Source organism: Coptis chinensis, chromosome 2, assembly GCF_015680905.1.
Source record: "Coptis chinensis isolate HL-2020 chromosome 2, ASM1568090v1, whole genome shotgun sequence".
NCBI lineage: Eukaryota > Viridiplantae > Streptophyta > Magnoliopsida > Ranunculales > Ranunculaceae > Coptis > Coptis chinensis.
The window spans coordinates 66,521,899-66,534,350 of record NC_141457.1 but is presented as its reverse complement, the minus strand read 5'-3'; the positions used below and the strand labels follow the sequence as shown (position 1 = coordinate 66,534,350).

The following is a 12,452-nucleotide window of genomic DNA, read 5'->3' as shown; positions in this document are numbered from 1 at the left end:
GCTTTCTAGCGCAAACACACACCAATACAGCAATAATAAAGTTGAACTTCTACTAACAATGATCGCCATTTTCTTTGATTTGCTGCCATGTATTTGAGATACACAAAGAAGATTTTGTTTAAATATTCAAATTTTTGTTTGTCTACGTTCTCCAGCACATGTCATCATGTCAACAGATCGATGTTGTGAAATACCAGAGCCAACGTCCTCAGTCAAATAAAAGCAATTATTCAAAACCACCTCACCCGTTCACGCTCAACGAGCGTGCCCAAAAGGCTATATATAAATCTATTTGTACATGAACCATGCACAATGGCTAGGACTGCAACAACTAAACCTATTTGGAGACAATCAATGTGTCACTAAAGCCTTAACTGGAGGAACTACTGTAGTCAATTGGGAGTGTCAAATTGTCAATTGGGTTAAACAAATGTAATTCAGCGATGCAACTAGCTAGCATCTATAATTTCTTCCTTTTGTCGACTCCATACAGATGGTTTGAAAAAAATCAACACTCCATCATTTGACTCATTCAATCTCCATACACATAAAATAAGATCCACATTATATTGAAAGCTTTTAAATTGTAAACTTGCCACATAGCCATCTTCTGAAAAACTATTATTTACACATTCAATTCACTTCATATATTATATCCGACTTAATAGATATATAGAACAAATATTAAAAGTGTCCAATGCATTTTTTCTAATTGCTTTCCAATGTGTTCGTTTCTAAATAATAATAATAATAATAATAAATTGCTTTTGTTATCTAGCTACAAATTCTCTCTTTCCAAGCTACATACTTATTTAAACTGACAAAAAAAAAAGAGTTGATGGATTCGCTAGATTATTTTGATGACAATGATAAAAAAAAATGTTATTCTTCTTGCATTTTTCTTTAGATATTTTATTCTCCAGTGTAGAATAACAATTATGTTGCACACCATGATATAATATTTTTATATCTTATAGGTAGTACACTCATATGAATCCAACAATGTTCCTCAATCACATATAAATGCTCGACAAGATAATTACACAACTAGCAGCACAAATGTTAACTTCATTAACATAATACCTATTTTTTTGGTAAATTATTTTGTGACATATATAGTAATAATTATATATTGACTAAATTACAGATGGTTAAATACCTATTCGAATATATTTATTCGCAACATGGCAGAGCAGCAAAAAACGAAACGAACAAAGAGTACAACTAGCGTATTGAAATGTTTTTTTTTCTTATTTAAGTTTTTTGTTAGACCTCAACCTGTATTATTCTAAAACATTTTACATAATCCATTCAAACAAATGTAATGTGTTAGTATTCTAATTTAATTATATGCGTTCATTCCTTTGATTTTCTCCACCCCAATTTTGTAGATGAGGTTTTTATTCAACATGACACCTCTGACATACAGAAGTTCTGTCTATTGCAAGCAATATTAGAGTTTTTAATATCAGTCCAACAATTTTTTTATTATGAAGAACACTAGCATTTTTCCCAATACCTATTTTTATGTTAAATTAGTTTGTGACATATGCACTAATAATTATATATTTACTAAATTACAGGTGGTTAAATGCCTCTTCGAATATATTTATTCGCAACATTACAGAGCACAAAAAATCGAATCGAACAAAGAATACACCTAGCGTATTAAAGTGTTTTTTTTTTCTTATTGAAGTTTCATTCAGACAAATTTAATATGTAATATTTTACATTTTACATAATTCTTTCCTTTCATTTTTTCCGCCCCATTTTTCATTCCTAGCACGTGCAACGCACGTGCCCGTTTGCTAGTAATATATAATGAAAACAAGAAATAAGAAATATAAGAAACAATTCATTATATATTAGCCAGGTTGATGATGATCAAACCAAGTCTCGAACTACTCTTTACCAAAAAGAAGTCTTGAACTCTTCTTCAGACATGCTCAGGAAGCTGGCAAGATCCGCTTTGGATTTCTCTACCGTCTCTACTGATATTGGCTTTGTAACTCTTGCAGCACATTTCTCGGGAGTATCATTCCATAGGCTTGTTGAAGGAATACCTTCATCGTTGTCTGTGCATAGCTGAGGATGAATCTCAAATTCATCATAACAATTACCAAATATTATGTCGTCGTCGGTGTAAAGACAGTGCTGATGGTACGACTGATTGGCTGGAATATCATTGCCAGGTTGAGGCGGATCAAACATAGACTTAAGCTCTTCACAAAAGTCACTGTCAAATTCCCTATTGGGCGTGTTCATTGGTTCTTCCGTAGTAAACTTCGTTGCACGTTCCTTCTGGATACAGTTCAACCGAGGAGTGCATGAACTTGTGTCGCCACATTTTGCGCATAGCTGAGAGTTTTCATACCTATTAGCTACGTCGGCATGAGCACATGGCTGATAGGTAGTAAACTCTTCATTAGACGTGCCCAAGACACTGGAAAATTCGGAGTTTGATGTCTCTGGTGGTGCTGTCTCTTTAGTATTTTCTGTTCCACAGTCCTCCAGAATTTCATTCAATAGACTTGTCAAAGAAGACCATGAACTCGTATCATCATCACTATCTTCGTCGATCAATATTGGACTTGACAAACTTTGACCATGGTCTTGTGCTGATGCCGATGGAGACGTATAAGAAGTTCTAGCGCGTTTTTTCTCTAGCTCGTACGAAATATCATTATAAAACATATGCTCTTCTTTGGCAGGACTAAAATCGAAATCAACTGGTAATGCTTCTTTCTTCTCTTGATTAAAGATCGTCATCTCTCCTTAATTTGTGTATCTTGACACAGAACTGATTGAGGTTAATGAATTTGATGGTTTTGAATAGGATTATTTATAAGAAGTCCAAATCCGATTCTCTGTAGTTATCATTTTTTGAGTATATTTCTAACTCCTAAATTCAAATGGTTTCTACTTTTGTGCGGCTTGTGCATTACCGCCCATGAAAGTATCACTTCTCTATATTCACAGTGTCTGTCCTGTCCTAGGTGGCACTCTCCTACGAGAGAATATGATGACCACATGTTTCTGTTTTCTTAGTGGAAAAACTCAATTATTAAAACCCTCTCAAACAGTCAAACCCTTCGCCACTTTACACTTAAAACTTCGCCAGGAAAAAAAAAACTTTGCACTTCTTAAAACTTCTCAGACACTGAAAGAATTTCTAGGTCACTCTGCTTTTCGTGAATACGATCTCTTATCCGGCAAAGTAAGAAAACTTCAATGAACAATACCTGCTAGGGTGAGATGCCATTGCTAACCAATAAATAATTTCTTATATTTGCATTATTTGTATATTTTAGCGAACTCGAATCAATCACCACCAAGAATTAAGACCTATTCCATCGAGGGGTTTGGCACAAAGGTAAGATCACCTCTTTATTTTCTTTTTACTACGTTGTTTGTTAATTTCAGTATCTTATCATGCGTTTGTTGTCAAGATTTTGATTCGATTATCTATTACTAATTAGTTATATTTCGTTCTCCATCCAAGTATCATGACTATATAGTTGGTTAGATCCACTATGTGGAATATGTTCTAACGTATATGACCTACGTACAATTGGTAATCTCTATTAACAAATTTCCAATTCCCACCAATCAGCTCCGTAATAGGATTGCAATTTATCCATACCTTCTCTTTCCTAGCACGAAACCACTGATGAAGGAATTTTTCTAAACTTGCTAAACATTCTACTGGAAAAATTAACGATTTTGTAACTGTGTTCGGGTATCATCGAACAGCGAGCTGTTTCCCAGGGGGAACACAAATGAACTCAAAGCAAAATTGTATTTAGCAACTCAACGCAAAATTGTATTGGTGCGGGTGGGTAAAGACTTTTTTTTTTTACTTTTTTACTCGATACTTCCATTGGATGTCCTTGGGCGTAGTGCACTGCACTTAGCGTACACTGTCACCCCGACTTCACATATTACGCTTGGAAGATCTTTTGCAAAGTGATCATTGGACTTAGCTCTAGAGTGGCCAAGTGTAACTCATATTGCGAATCCCATAATTGTTATACCACATTAACAGATGATAATAGTCTGTATAAATATAATATAAGACTTGGATTGTAGATAGATGTAAAGTCCTGAATTATTATTAAGGGTATTTTTATAAATTTCATATTAAATCTAGGGTCGTTTATGTAAATTGGTCGTCGGGTTTATATTTCAAACATACGTAACTTAAGGAAACTTAACTCCGACTCCTAAGCCCCGTTAGATAAGCAAATCTTATACGAAAATTTGACCAAAAATGTCGGTTAGCGGTTTTCTGCGTTCGAAGCTGGCACGAGTTAACAGCTTACACGCATGAGTGGGTTATTGTTATAGCCTGCGGTGAGATAGAATATAGAAGATTAAATTTAGCGGGATGGGCCGAAAAATAATCACGAGGTTAAGTCAAATTAGTTAGTGGTTAGAAGTCTAATTATGCCTTAAGCCTAATTTGGTCATATTGGGCTTGGGCCTAATTAGCTAAACAAGAAAAGAAAAAAAAAACCCCCGTATCGCACTAAACCAAAAACGCACGAAACAAAAAAAACCAAAAATCGGCCCAAACCAAAAATCGCACCCAACTTCTTCTTCTTCCCCAATTTCGCACCTCTTAAACCCTAGGAGAGAGAAACCTAAATTCTCCCCAGTTCCATCGATTCAACCCTCAATTCTTCACACTCAAACCTAGAAACACTAAACAGAAGTGGGAGAATTCAAAATCTCCTTGAAATTCGAAATACCAAAGCTTAAATCGAAGTGAAAGGTGAGTTATTTTCGCCTCAATTAAATAGTTTAAACTCGATGTCGATAACTTGTGATGTATTGATGAAAATATTGAACGGGGTGTGTATTATTTCGGGCAAGAGCTTGATTGGAGAAGCTAGAATGGATCAAACCGATAGAGAAGAAAGCTAGAGAAGCGATTTTTGTTGCCGACTTGGTAAGAATTTTGGTTATTCATTTCAATTCGAAAGCAATTCATGTTAATTTATAACCTGTTTAAGACTTGAATGAGTAATGAGTGAGGGATAAGGAACACCCCGATATTATTGTTAGATTTAATATGAATCGAGGGGCTGGATTGGTTGTAGTTGAAATTTGGACTTGGAATTGGGATGTGATAGGATTGGCGCCGATATGAGGGCCCGCCATGACCGAAATAGCCGTAGAGACCGTCCGAGTAACAAAGATGCGAAATGGCCTCAGAGCTCTAATAACGTAAGTTAGATGAAAATTTATCCGAAACCCAATTCTTAACGCCGAGATTTCTTCTGGCTTACACACTAGTTAAGAATTCCTCGTTGTTCGATCAATTCTAACAACCGACGATATATGTATATCTTTGTTATAGGAGTGAATTCGAGTTGATTCGGTTAAGCGGGCTCGATTTGGTTAAGTGGGCTTGAGGAGAAGGAGCTTACTAAGGTAGGAACCTACATACCAATATATAGCATGCTTATTTTCATGCATGATTTGAATTGCTTAAATTGGAAATAGATAGTTGCGTATCAACCATGCATGTATATATGATATTCATGTTTTGCACTGTATTTCCTCGCTATAAACTATATATATAGATAGCTTTCGTGTGAAATGGGTTTTGTAAAATCGGGGTAGCGGAGATTTGTTTTATTTGTTAAAAGAGTAAAACTGGTTTTGGGAAGGGTTCTCGTCTCTTGTCTTTGTAATGAGACAGAGAGATGGATTTTGTAATGCGGGTAAGGATTACCCGGTTGTTTGTAAATATGTGTGAGGTTCTGGATTGTCCCCGGGATAGAGTTTTGTTGTAATTTACGATGATTCGCCGTTTGGGAATCATCGGTTGTCATTTACTATGACTGGCCCGTTTGGGAGTCATAGGTTGTATGTGATCGATGGGGAATCCAGAACTCACACATACGTAACCAACAGCTTTTTAAAGAAAAAAACTAAATATGTATCTATAGTATTTGGAAATAACCGTAGAAATAACCGTATATATATATATATATATATATATATATATATATATATATATATATATATATATATTATATGCTTATCACGAGGAGATTTGGAAAAGAATTGGTGAATTCCTATAAAGAAGGAACTGCTTGTCGCATTTCCTGGAGGCGGCAGTTAAGCTCTAGATTCTAACTGTGGTGTACACCTTTCGAGGTTGTGGGCCACCTTTAAAGGGATGCATCACAGGATGTAGTCCGGGAATTCCTTTTCTACTTTTCCGGATAACCATGTTTGTATGTGTCACTTATTTGTATGGTGATTAGCTTGTGTGAGGTTACATGCTACCTCGATGAGGTTTAGGACGCCGGTGAGTGAGAGTTTAGTCCACTCCGGATATGTGTCGAGATCCCGAAAGCAGTCTGATCGTCGAATCCGGTTGACCACCGTAAGTTAGGTGACGTTCCATTATGGGGTCGTGGTCACAGGGCCCACCGAGCCCTAAAAGCTTTGGGAATTTTGTGTGTACGAACACAACAACGGCATTTCAGCTCCCTGCCGGTAAAATCAGGAAAACAACGGTGCATGGTTCACACTGGAAAGTCTTGAACCGAGATTGCCTTTGTGATTGGGGGTCGAAAATTACGGTCGCACTTCTCACCATTCTAATAGGATGCAAATGTGCCACAATAGTTGTATGATGATTGTGAAAAACTATATTTTGTATATCAATGAAGCATGTCGAGATGATTTCTGCTAGTTAGTGATGTATATATATAGTCACGATATTTAAATACTTTTATGAAAACCCTGCATGTTTTAAATGTTTTCTATAAGTAACTATTTATTGCCTATGTGCGTTTCTAATGGGCATAGTTGTTTGCTCATCCTACTTAACATTTCAGACGAGCCAGTTGCGGAGGAGGTTTTCCCTAACCCTAGTGATGACGGTTATGGTGATTTGGGAGGATTTCCTTATGCTTGACGAGGACAGAGTCAAGTTCATATTTTGGGTTGTATAGAGATAGTTTAGTCCATTCTTTTGTTGTATATATTGAGAGCTAGCTCATTTTGGATGTAATACCCGATGTATTGTAGTGTAGTTAATCTTAAACATTTTGGATCTGTATATGGGCATCACAGTTGTGTATAGGGTGAAGATTTGGTATATATATGGTTGTTGGAAGGGTATTATGAAATGTCCAGGTTTATGACAGGTTTTAGGGTTTACGAATGTCGATTAAACAAAGGAAACTCTGCCGAAATTTCGGTAGAATTGGGATGGGTGTCAGTCTCGCGATTCACTCCTCGTCCTCGGGATGTGTGTGTTGGGTCTCGGGGCGTGACAATAGATAAGAACAGATCAATATAATGTTGTCTTCTTCTTAAACCACCAAACTTATTACCCCTGTTTTCTGAGAACATATGCACAAGTAAGAAGTCTATCGTTGCTGGATAAACACACAAATGGAAATCTGTTAATATTTTGGGAACATCTTTCTTCTATAAGGGGTTGACAATAGACATTACCATGTTTGATATTCTCCAGTATGATGGTTGTCCAGGGATCTTCTAACCAACATTGGTTTACTCTGCTATGGCTGTCGTTGGATGTTTTGGCATAATTGTTCTTAGACCTTTACTAGATTGGAATCTATCAAGTATGCTATCCTTCTCTTTATCAATGCCAAGCTTGCTATTAACCACGATCATCGTTCTGCCTTTGCGTGTCTTGGGCAATCCGCTTCTTTGCCATTGAGAAAACTGCCACTGAGAAAGGTAGTCTAGAGTCTAGACCAGCAGCAAAATTTTTGACATGTACACGTAACTGGAGCTCCAGGAGTGTGAACTGTTAGTTTGACACTTGGAAGGAATATGGGAATGTGGATTGAAACGAATTCTAGAGTTCTGGAGATGATAGGTTCTTATCATGTCCATACTCTCAATGAGGACCTTTTATGAATATGGATATGGACAATTTGGGAAGAGAGGGGCAGCCTGTAGTGTAGTTGTATGTTTGGAAGTTAGTCATCCGTTGGAGGAGGAGGTTAGCATGTTCTTCTAAGGGATGTAGCCTCTGGGAAGGTGTTCTCCAAGAAATAGATGTTTATATTTAGGATATGCGATAAGTGGAATTCTGTTTTAAGGTTTTTTCTAATGAAATTTCTTTGTTAGTTTGTTAGTTTTACTTCTATTGGTCTTCTTCACTTTTGATTCATGCACCTGTTTTAAACAGTTATTGAGCACAAACACACTTATTACTCGATTGGATTGGTATACTTGATAATAATTATAGAAAACAATGTTTAATTTGATAATTCTCAGATGCAAGCTTAATTTGATTTCTATATGGACAAATTCCATGCATTAGGCCGCCATTGTTATCTTGATAATTAAATCATAGTTAAATCCTAAAGCTTTCTTTGATAATGACTTATAACAATAATAAGAATTTAAAATTTTTGTTTGTGTTCTTCCAGATTTGGGTTAGTTTGGAGATCGCTTCAAATCAATTAGGAGTTGTAAGTTTATGCCATTCGATTATTTGAACTATACTTTTTAGTCTTCGCAAAGGTAAAAATCTATACTTAAATGGCTTATCCTCTTGGAGTTCCGCTCTTTTAAGTATTATACGAAGATTTGCAATTGATGAAACCTTAAGTCACTACATTAAGGTTTATTCTTAAAAATGCTTTTTATGGATTTGATATAGATGGTGATGAGTATAGGCAATCGAGTCGTTGTTTGTTGTAGATTTGGTCATACTCACCCCATCGAATGACACGGTTAGTTATTGATTCATATATATCCATACTACAACGAAAATATGGGTTTATGTGTTATATTGCAGAAAAGATAATTGAAAATTGTTAGTGCATATGTGAAATTATATAAATGCAGTTATTAGTATTTCTTACTCCTAACCAAATATCCTCTAAATTTATGATAATGACTACACACCATGTGTATGGAGTAGCAGGGGAGGGGTAATTGCCATGTTTGACCAATGTATGAAATATTTGACACAGTCTTCTTATTACCATCTATTTACTTCTTGATTGAATGTTATTTATTCATTTACTTCTAGGTTACATAAAATTTTAGCCTACATTGTCAACAATCTGTTCATTATTCACTATTGTTTGTAACAAAACTTATATAGGACAATATCTTGGTACAAGATGATCATGGTCGTCAGGTGCTTCTATACGTGAACTGTTTGTAACAACGCTTGTTGGCTTGACTATAGACATTGTGACGCTAGCTATTTGGACGGCGTCTAATAATTGGTCATTGGGATGCAATGGTGTCCTTGGTGGATTTGTTGCAATCACCTCTGGATGCTTGGTGTTTGTCGATCCATTGGAAGCAACGCAACTTCATGGTGGTTGTGGTGCATGGGGTCTAATATTTACGGGCCCTTTTTGCCAAGGAGGAGTTTATAGTTAAAACTTATATTATGATGCAGGGATCGCGTCAATTTGGAGTGTTGTTTGAGATTACCTATTTGAGAAGTTTGATTCTAATGTGTGCACAGGTAATTAATAATTCGTTCTAAATAATCATCTTCTTTTATCTAATTTAATTATCTTCTCAATTTTGATGTTGCATTTTAGTTCTGTAATTATCATATTCTCTATCTCCTATTTTTAGAAGTTTTATGAGTCCTTAAGTCTGTTTTAAACATTAAAACTTAGAGTATCTTGACTTAGGAGGTTAAGTGGGGAATCAGGAGAACTAAATAAAGAAGTGTTCGTATACTAGAAAAACCTAAACATAGGTTTATAACGTTATTGTTTTATATTTGGAAACACAATCTCCGCAAATGAAATTGCACAAAGGTTTCGTTCTCAAGAATCAATCTTTCAAACTTCAAACCAAAGGATTTCATATTGATGATGGAGAACTATACACAAATTTGAAAGGTTTGAAACCAAGGAGGCATGCAAGAAAGTTTAGGAGCTATTATTTCATTATTTTCTATCTATCAAAAGTCTGGTGAAAGGTACATTTTATTTTTTAACTATCAAAAGTTTGCATTGATTCTCACTATTTAGAATTAACTACTTTTAGCTATTATTTTTAGTATTTTTTACTACTTAGTAAGATTAATTCTCCCCCAATACTATTTTTAATTGCAAACACATTGTTTATATTCTAATCTTTCGCCAGAAAATAACAGTGATTCCAAATTTTAATACTCCATGTGATTATTTTCAATACTACATCTGTAGTAGGGACTTTAAATTATTAGTTCGGTTAAATAGTTACTCTTGAAATAAAATTGTCCAATATATTGTTGTTTATTGGTGTTTTTTCAAATTGATGGGTAGTCAGGCATGTTGAAGCTTCCCTTTCATCTATTTGTAGATAGTTGTACGCACTTTTCAAAATAATTTGTTTACTTATCAACTAGCACTCTTAGAATAAGTGTGATATATATGTCTTTGTGTTGGGAGTGGCTTATATAAACCAATTTCAATGTTTACGTAAAACTGTGTTTTGGTTCATGTCAGCAATGAGGTTCTGTTTGCATTTAATGTTGGATTGCTATTTTTTTTTTTTTTTTTTTTTTTTTTTTTTTTTTTTTTTTTTTCACTATATCATCTATATGGTTTCCATGAGTAAAGTCTTGGTTTGATAAAATTAATATGTAGTAATTGCTTGCAGATGCGACAACAATTGCTAAAGGGAAATGCATTATTGGGCTATTAACACTGGATCCCAATTAAATTACGAGCTGAGTAAAAAATGTATATCCTCAGGTATGTACCACTAATCCACTAGAATGCAATGGTATTTAAAATGCTGAAGATCCAAGCTTAGGCAATCTCCATGTACTATTATGGGTGTTTATGTGCAATAGTTTTGTATTATCGCTTGGTGTTTTTTATGTCTTTATTAGTTCACCTCAAATTAGCTGTCTTTATTGCATATTTGCCAAAAAATTTATTGACCATTCAACAAATTTTCGAGTGCTATTCATTTTTCAGGTAAAAAGAAGATGTTCAAAATGAATAGCAATTCTTTCGCCGTTAAGATTCGCTATCATGTTTTTTGGGATCTAATGACTCTCAGGTAAGCGCCCCCCTCCCCCTATATTCTTGTGCATTGCCATCTTTACAATACTATTAAGCCCCTCCCCCTCTATATCCTTGAGCTCATCTCAAAAGAACTTTGTGCATTGCCATCTTTACAATACTATTAAGCCTATATAATAATAAGCATGCAATGCTAGAAGATTGATATGACAACATCATTTAACCTTTTACTAATTTTTTATTTATTTATTTATTTATTTTTATTTATTTTTAATTTTTTTTTTAGCTTTAGTGGTGTAAGGTTTATCAGTGAATAAATGTCTACCCTTTTTGCAAAGGGCAAATGATCTAGGAGAACCAAAGCTCATTCAAAATTTTGTTGAAGATCACGCGTATACTAGCTAATAGTTCATTCAATATGCCTATATTAAATGTATAACCGGCATGTTTTTTTTTCGGGTCTAACATGATATGCTTAATTGGGTCTGTTTTGATCGCCCTAATAATTATAATCAATATGCATAATCAATCTTATTGAAATAAATCAGTGTTTAAAGACAAAATTTTTATTGAAGCACAAGCTAGAGCTGATATAGGAAATATGGAGTAGCGCTTGACAATCAGGGACCACGAGAAGGTGTCAGGTTGATTGTTGGATATGAGAATGCTTATGTTAAACTGATTTATTTCAAAGGGGAGTGCTATATGATCACTTTTCCAAGTTCTATTATCATGGTCTATAAGGTTTTATTTTGATTTTACTTGGGTCTTTCAAAGTTGTTTTTATGAATGTGCTTGATGTATTCATAAAATGTGATTGTTAAAGGTGTTCTTAATAGGATGGACATGTTTATACTTTGATTTGATTGCTTCACTTTTTCCTTTTATGGGAAAGGTTTCATTTTTTTTTTGGGATATCTAAAAGAGAGCCCGGCCATGGCCATATGGCCGGGTAAGATATTCGTGATTGCTGACTTGTCTATTTGTTAATGTTGCCACATAGGATTTGGTTTTAGGAAGAACTCTCAAGTCTTAACAGAGCTGGAGAGGATTTCTAGCTCATATATGTATGCGCGAAACATCTATTTACACAATTATTTTCCAAGTCCAACAAGGTCAGAAAGTACTAACATTTAAAGTAAAAACAAACGTAATGTTGCAATTACTTGTCCAACAAGTAAATATCTCTAAACCGTGTTGCAGCCAATTACTTGTCGAATCCAGTCACACCATGTTTTAGTTACCAATGAATTTCTGTAAACTTTCGGATTATAACTGAGTTTATACATACTAGCCATTGAAGATGTTATATTATTGGAGGGCCGATGGAAGATAATGTGATGGAAAATTCCGTCTCGGCAATACTTTAAGTTAGTATGTGATACGGTACCTATGTTACATATGAGTGCAGAATCTGCCTTGACCCTTGTGGCCCGGCGTTCAAGGTTTGAGTTGTTT

General features: G+C 35.0%; 1 long non-coding RNA gene across 3 annotated transcripts; it reads left to right on the top strand.

The window, feature by feature from the left end:
* The first annotated feature begins 5,361 nt into the window (after positions 1-5,361).
* On the top strand, positions 5,362-11,843 carry LOC147517264 (uncharacterized). Of its 3 annotated transcripts, none has more exons than XR_015211396.1 (6): positions 5,362-5,436; positions 8,433-8,526; positions 9,116-9,490; positions 10,624-10,718; positions 10,947-11,031; positions 11,570-11,843. It is a non-coding gene; the product is annotated as an uncharacterized LOC147517264 (long non-coding RNA). The 3 variants fall into 3 exon arrangements; XR_015211395.1 differs by having other exon boundaries at positions 6,858-8,526; XR_015211397.1 differs by having other exon boundaries at positions 5,372-5,436; positions 8,433-8,474.
* Positions 11,844-12,452: the final 609 nt, after the last annotated feature.